Below are 8,556 nucleotides of genomic sequence, written 5' to 3'. Positions count from 1 at the left end.
GAGTGTTCACTCCCCCAAACTCACAATATACAGTACCTATATTTATATATACTGACAGTGATAAAACAGATTTTAGAAGTTATTTTGGAATATTTTAGATCTTTGACCTTACTTTTGTGGTGGTTGCTTCAAGTTTTTATTTAAATTCTAGTTAGTTAACTTGTAGGTAATAATAGTTTCAGGAGTAGAATTTAGTGATTCATCACTTACACATAACACCTGGTGCTCACCACAAATGCCCTCCTTAATCCCCAACATCCATTTAACATATCCATCCACCCACCTCCCCTCCAACAACCCACAGTTTGTTCTCTATAGTTAAGATTCTGTTTTAATGGTTTGCCTCTCTTTCTTTTTTCCCCATGTTCATCTGTTTTGTTTCTTAAATATCATATATGAGTGAAATCATATGATATTTGTCTTTCCCTGATTCACTGCCTTCACTTAGCATAATATACTCTAGTTCCATCCATACGATTGCAAATGGCAAGATTTCATTCCTTTCTATGGCTGAGTATATTCTGTACTGCATATATATATATGCCCTCCAAGGGCAACTAGCAAATTGTATGTAAAATTATTTTTAAGGAATCATTGCCTATATATATATATATATATATATATATATATATATATATCCTTCTTTATCCATTTATCAGTTGGCAGACATTTGGGCTCTTTCCATAGTTTGGCTATTTTGACAATGCTGCTATCAACACACATGCATGTGTCCCTTAGAATCAGTATTTTTGCATCCTTTGACTAAATACCTCGTACTGCAATTGCTGGATTATAGAATAGTTCTACTTTAAAATTTTTGAGGAACCTCCACAACTGTTTTCAGAGTGACTGCATTAGTTTGCCATCCCACAAACAGTACAAGAGGGTTCCCCTTACTCCGCATCTTCACCAACATTTGTTGTTTTCTGTGTTGTTAATTTTAGCCATTCTGACAAGTGTGAGTTGATATCTCATTGTAGTTTTGATTTGTATTTCCCTGAGGATGAGTGATGTTGAGCATCTTTTCATATGTTTGTTGGCCATCTGTATTTCTTCTTTAGGAAAATGTCTATTCATGTCTTCTGCCCATTTCTTAACTGATTATTTGTTTTTTGGGTGTTGAGTTTGTGACTTTAAAAAAAAGATTAAGTGATATGAAATATCAAGCTATGGAGATTATTCAGTTTTTTTAAAGAAAATCATCATGCTATATACAATAGCATGGCAACTTAAAATCCTTTCCTCAATTGTGTCTAAATCACATATATGCAGGGGTGTCTGGTTGGCTCAGTCGGTCAAGCATCCAACTTCAGCTCAGGTCATGGTGTCATGGTTCATGGGCTTGAGCCCCGCGTCGGGCCCTGTGCTGACAGCTCAGATCCTGGAGCCTGCTTCTAATTCTGTGTCTCCCTCTCTCTCTCACCCTTCTCTGCTCACGCTGTCTCTATCTCCCTCTCAAAAATAAATAAAACATTAAAAAAAATTTTTAAATAAAAAAATCACATATATGCACACACAGAAACACACATATACTATCTATCAGCAACAATAAAAAAGTTATGATTCTAAAGAAGTAAATCTGATTTTGAGCATATATCAAAAAATCCTAAACTAAAAGCAATATTAAAAGAAATATTATCAAAAATGTAAGCCAATGTAGCATTATGTAACTATGCTTCCCATGGTAATCACTTTTCAAGCTATATATATATATGATTTTTTCATCTACAAAAGGAAAAAAAAATCTATTTTGGTATACTTCCTATATTTACTCATTCCTTTTTTTTAATTTTTTAAAATGTTTTATTTATTTCTAGGAGAGAGAGACAGTGTGAGCAGGGGAGGGTCAGAGAGAGAGCGAGTGACAGACTCTGAAACAGGCTCCAGGCTCTGAGCTGGCAGTCAGCACAGAGCCCAATGTGGGGCTCAAACCCACGAACCGCGAGATCATGACCTAAGCGAAAGTCAGACGCTTAACCGACTAAACCACCCAGGCGCCCCATGTATTTGCTCATTCCTAATACTGATTTGATTTCCCTGGACATTTAGAAAGAGTCCACTTAGTTTAAGCACATTATAATTATTATCTTAGGTAAATTGACCTTCTATCTTTGTTCCTCAATCTCAGTCATGGCTAGCTGAGCTCAATTGGCTATGGAACATTTAACCTAGCATTAGACATTAAATATTTTTAAGACACTGCTGGGCAGAATTGACTTTGTCCCTTTATACTAACATGCTCTGATTTCAAGTTTGTTATTTTAATATATACATAGTAAATAAGAGATTATTTCAATTAATGCAGTAGTATCTTAAGGAGGATTGCTTGGTCTTTAGGTCTTTAGTCTTAAAAAAAATGAGAATAACTGAAGAACGTTTGAACTATTTATAACACTTTCAGATTACAGAAGTTCTTAATTAAAATTATATGCAATCAGATTTAAAACTTGCTGGTAGAGTAATTCAAGATAACAAGCTTCCTAATTTTTCTTGTAGGATGTGAAATTTGGATACAGATCTCTCATTTCTTACTTTTTATTTTTCTTTTTTTTTTTTTATTTTTCTATAGTAACATCACAAGCAACAGACAAAATATTCCTAATGCACTCATAGGTGATTTCTTTTATATAACATCAACTTGGAATTTTATGCCAGGTAAAATTAAATTAAATTTTACAGTATTAAGAACACTCTAAAACTATAAAGAAACATAATATGTCATGCCCAAAGGCCTTCTGAAATAAAAGTAGACATAAAGACTGCATTAAAAAGACAAATCCTTTGAACATCATATCAGAAAATAGGGTAGTCTATTTCTCTAGGTCCTCAAGGCTAGAATTTAAACATGAATGCTACTGTTAAATGGCTCTAGCAATTATGTGCAGTAAGTACAAAGAAACTAGACATTGACAAAAAAAAAAAAAAAAAACTGCTCTCCCTCCAAGGGCAACTAGCAAATTGTATGTAAAATTATTTTTAAGGAATCATTGCCTAATACCTCTATTCAATAATAATGAAGTTAATTTAGTATCTAATACATGTCAGGGATTGTGCATAACACTGGTGAGACAAAGATGAACAAAGCAATCAAAGTATTTTAAAAGAACCCAAAAGAGAAACAAATTAATTATGTAATGACAGGAAGCCTTTTGAAATATATACATATAAAAAAATGATGGAGAGACCTGCACTGGCTTGCAAATGAGGTGTGAAGGAATAGTGAAGGAGTTCAAAGATTCTTTTGAGGGAAAAAAAAAAAAAGGTTGTTTTCAAGAAATAGAATATAGTAAATATGACTGAAGTACACAGAAAAGGAAAAAGTTGTATAAAATGGAGTTTCAGAATTACATGGCAGTCAGATCATATAGTGCTTATGAAAATTTGGCGAGGGGCTTTGTTTTTTATTCTAAAGGTAATGACAAATCACCAAAGTGTGTTTCAGCAGAGCATGATAACAAGATTTATCTCTAATCTCTGCCTCACTGTGGTTTGCGACTGAGAAAAAATGTGGATGATCAAAGACCAGCTAGAATATCCTTATTTTATAGTAATACAGGGAATCGATAATGGTATCTTGGGAGTGTCAAAAACACAGGAAGTAGAATTGGCAGGATTAATAATTTGAACTGATAGGATTTAAAGGATGACATAGAAGGAGTTTTTAAAGATGACTCACAGGTTTCTGACAAGACCAACTGGAGGTAATTACTAAGGTGGGGTATGACCATGAAATGATAAAAAAAATCTTACTTTCTGCTTACAATTTATTCACAACAAAGTTATTCTAGATGCTTCCCAACCAATAAGTATGAGAGACTAGCCCAATATAAAACAGTGATAAAACAGCCTTTGTTTTCTATAGTTAAAATTTAAGAAAGAGAGAAAACAAAATTTCAACATTTTCATTTTTAAAGATTTGGTGAATCATTAACATACAATGAGGATATACTAACTAATGCTATGAAGAAGAGTTGTTTTGTAAGTTTCTGTTTTTACATGTCCTACCATTGGCCAAGTGAAATGTTGGTATGTGTTCTGGTGCCTCCAGTATAGTTTTAATGATATCTGCTTATAAGTGGCTTTCAAAAGCATGGATGTGGCTGCAAAACCCTAGAAGGAAAATATAGTGTGAGAACAAAGAACAAAGATGGAATTACTGTTAAAAAACACCACAACTGTGAACAAATTAAGAGGAGCCTTATGAAGGAGAAAAGTACTAGAGTTTGAAAGAGAGAATGAGTTAATGATACCTTTAAATGAAGGGAAGGAGAATTCCAAAAGGCAGCATAGACAACTGTGTCATTGTGGTAGGCTGCCTGCAAAAATGTCTGTAATTATTCCTTTTTCTATAATCGCAGTCTTTTTTTCAGCTCTTCCCATTTAAAGTGGAATCTTTTCCCCATTCCTTGAATCTAGACCAGGTCTCTGACTTGGTGGGATAGAATGAAGGAAAAACATCACCATGCAGTTTTGTGTTTATGACTCAAAACATCTTGCTTCCTTTATTCCTTCTCTTCTCCCTTCACAATGTGAACAAGTCAAGCCAACAATCCCTTCTTTTTCTTTTTTTTTTTAACGTTTATTCATTTTTGAGAGACAGAGCACTAGCAGAGGAAGGGCAGAGAGAAAGAGGGACCCAGAATCGTTTTTTTTATTAAAATTTTTAAAATTTTTATTTTTTAAATATAATTTATTGTCAAATTGACTAATATACAATGTGCAATGTGTGCTCTTGGTTTTTGGGCTAAGTTCCCATGGTTCGTCACTATATACAACACCCAGTGCTCATCCCAACAAGTGCCCCCTCAACGCAAGCATCCATTTCCCCTCCCCCAACCCCCCTTAGTTTGTTTTCTGTATTTAAGAGTATCTTATGGTTTGCCTCCCTCCCTCTCTGTTTGTAACAATTTTTTCCTCTTCCCTTCCCCCATGGTCTTCTATTAAGTTTCTCAAGATCCACATGTGAGTGAAAACATATGATATTGTCCTTCTCTGATTGACTTATTTCATTCAGCATAATGCCTTCCAGTTCCATCCATGTTGCTGTAAATGGCCAGATTTCATTTTTTCTCATTGCCAAGTAGTATTCCATTGTATAAATGAATCACATCTTTATTCATTCATCAGTTGACGGGCATTTAGGCTCTATGATTTGGCTATTGTTGAAAATGCTGCTATGTACACTGGGGTACATGTGTCCCTATGAATCAGCACTCCTGTATCCCTTGGATAAATTCCTAGTAGTGCTATTGCTGGATTATAGGGGAGTTCTATTGTTAATTTTTTGAGGATCCTCTACACTGTTTTCCAGAGTGTCTGTACCAGTTTGCATTCCCACCAATAGTGCAAGAGGGTTCCCATTTCTCCACATCCTTACCAGTATCTGTAGTTTCCTGAGTTGTTAATTTTAGCTACTCTGACTGGTGTGAGGTGGTATCTCAGTGTGGTTTTGACTTGTATTTCCCTGATGATGAGTAACACTGAGCATCTTTTCATGTGTTTGTTGGTCAACTGGATGTCTTCTTTGGAAAAGTGTCTATTTGTGTCTTCTGCTCATTTCTTCACTGGATTATTTGTTTTTCAGGTGTTGAGTTTGGTAAATTCTTTATATATTTAGGATAGTAACTCTTTATCTGCTTTGTCATTTGCAAATATCTTTTTCCCATTCCATCAGTTGCCTTTTGATTTTGTTGACTATTTCCTTTGCAGTGTAGAAGGTTTTTATCTTGATGATGAAGAGGGACACAGAATCTGAAGCAGGTTCCAGGCTCTGAGCTATCAGCACAGAGCCTGATGTGGGATTCAAACCCAGGAACCACAAACCACGAGATCATGACTTTAGCTGAAGTCAGATACCCAACCAATTGAGCCACCCAGGCAACCCCCTAACAAAACCCTTCTAATGTCTGAGATCCTAGAGATTTGACCACAAATGCATATAAATGTATGTCTGAGTTGACTGTAGACAAAACAGACAAACAAACCCACCCAGTTAACATAAAAACTTATGACAAATAATCATTGTTGTTCTACAATTTGGTTAATGATACAATCATGTATTTCATTGAGTTTGAGTAAGATGAGGAAGAATATTGATCAGTGAAATCACAGAATTTGTCTTTTTTTTTCTGTAATGGAGGTATAAACAGAAGTCAGACTTTTGTAGTTTGCAAAGAAACTGGAAATTGGGGAAATGGATATAGGGTAGAATCAGGGCTCTGGGAACATTCTTTAGAGAGTGAACTTCAATCATTGGAGATTTGGAAAGGATTTCCCGGTAATATTAAATGCTCTCCAAGCAATTTGCAGTGATTCTAAACTCACCCCTACTGATGACTAGTAGATACTGGGATGGATGAAACAATCATGGTTTTATTTGTCTGAACAATGAAAATGTAACCTTTGAATGCAAGATGGAAAGAAAAACGTTATTAAGAAAATGGATTCAAAAGAAAGAATTTAGCTTTAAGGAAGGAAGGGGAGTGGATGACTTGGATTATCAGTATAGTTAATAAATGAAAAGCTAAAAAGATTAATAGGTCCAAATGTAAAAAAAGAAAAAGTTAAATATTTGTGAAAATATTCTGAATCTGGTTATCACATAATTCTCTTAACTAGAGAAGGAAACTGAAGAGCAATTATGTTATTTATCTTTCCAACGTTTACATAACTAAGCAAAAATTAGGACTGCATCCCATAAAATTCTTTTTACTCTACCTCCATTTCCATCTAAGAGCCCTATCACTGATGGTTGTTCTTATAAAATATTTACTGATGGGCTACAAAACTGAGTTCACTAATCAATGCTTCTTCCCTGAATATTTTTTTTTGTGTTTAGACATGTTTTAAGTACATCTCCATATTTGTAACAAGTAGGACTGAATAGCATTAATGAAAAGTATATTGATGTTTATGTGTATTCTTAATAGTAATGATATTCATATCCAAGGCAATACAGTTATTGACATTAAATTCCAACTCAGTTTAAAACTACATTTGATTGACTAGTATTTTAATTCACAAAAACCTGTTTATTAACATTATTTTTTCAAAATTTCAAAACTATATATATTTTATTAACATTATATTTAGGGCGATATATATTAGAAATGCCTTCATTTTGTTTTTCTTCATTAGAAATTTCAGCTTTCATTCTCTTAAGCTCTGAGAACTATAACATTGCAAGAGTCTACCACCCTGAGGAGATGTGAGGTGACAATTGTGATTAGGGAAGAGATAACACTGATGTTCCCCCTTTATTTGCATTTGACTCAGAAAACCTCAGGAGAGAAAAAAAGACAAATCTCCTTCAGGAAAGAGTTCAGACTGATTGAATTGTTAGAATTAGTTTGCTCAACACATCCTCCAGAGACATACATAAGTTATGTCATGAACCTCAATCATAGAGTAGCAAAGACTACCCGCTGTGCACCTCTAATGTGCAAGTTCAATGGCTATTTATCTTAATAACAACTCTCTGGTTTGCTAAAAGAGGCTGTACGTTAGGCAATATGATGTATCATCCTCAACTGTAACTATGTAGAGAAATATGGGTATAGAATTTGCAAATCTTAGCCTAATGTGAAAACAGAACGAAATTAGATTCAGTGGAAATATTTTGGGCAAAAGGTAAAGCATAAAATTTCACATGGCAAACAAATATTAAATGAACAAACAAGAAAAATTCTGAGGCAAATTAATATGTATATTACAAAGTCTTTTTCAATTTTAATCATTAGATTACTTGGCATACAAATTTTATATAGTTATTATGAAACATACACATTTATTCCCTTATATATGAACATTCCCATCACAAGTGATACTACTCAACATCGTTAGTAGTTCCTAATTGTTTTATTTCATGTTTAATGCCTGGTATTTTCATAGTTTTCTTTTTACTATTTAGCAAAATTTTGTCTCAGATTTAATCTCTTCAATCTCAGTGAAGTATATAAGTAACAACAGATTAAAGACAAACTTTTAAAAAATTGTATGTATTTTTAGGAATTATTAGGGGATGTTCTATGATAAACCTAATGTGCATATTACACCTCTATCTAGGTGCTATACAGTGCATAATTGCTCTGAGAAAGATTTCATTAAAGAAATCTTTTTGATTAACCAATTTTCTTCTCAAATTATTTACTGATGGAATACTATACCTCCATCCCCTTCTTCTTGCCACAAGTTACCAATTAACATTTTGCTGAAGGATATTTGTCAGAATATTATTGTGGGAGTGCTCGCTTCGGCAGCACATATACTAAAATTGGAACGATACAGAGAAGATTAGCATGGCCCCTGCGCAAGGATGACACGCAAATTCGTGAAGCGTTCCATATTTTTATGGCCAACAGACACATGAAACGATGCTCAGCATCCCTCCTCATCAGGGAAATACAAATCAAAACCACACTGAGGTACCACCTCACGCCAGTCAGAGTGGCTAAAATGAGCAAATCAGAGAACTCTAGATGCTGGCGAGGATGTGGAGAAACTGGCACCCTCCTACACTGTTGGTGGGAATGTAAACTGGTACAGCCCCTCTGGAAA

General features: G+C 34.3%; 1 non-coding gene across 1 annotated transcript; it reads left to right on the top strand.

Moving 5' to 3' along the window:
• The first annotated feature begins 8,242 nt into the window (after positions 1-8,242).
• Positions 8,243-8,349, top strand: LOC120225140. The gene has a single exon (XR_005526748.1). It is a non-coding gene; the product is annotated as a U6 spliceosomal RNA (small nuclear RNA).
• The last annotated feature ends 207 nt before the right edge of the window (positions 8,350-8,556 follow it).

The sequence above is a fragment of the Hyaena hyaena genome, unplaced genomic scaffold, assembly GCF_003009895.1.
Source record: "Hyaena hyaena isolate Hyena2069 unplaced genomic scaffold, ASM300989v1 scaffold_1336, whole genome shotgun sequence".
Taxonomy (NCBI): domain Eukaryota; kingdom Metazoa; phylum Chordata; class Mammalia; order Carnivora; family Hyaenidae; genus Hyaena; species Hyaena hyaena.
This window is presented reverse-complemented; position numbering and strand designations above follow the sequence as displayed.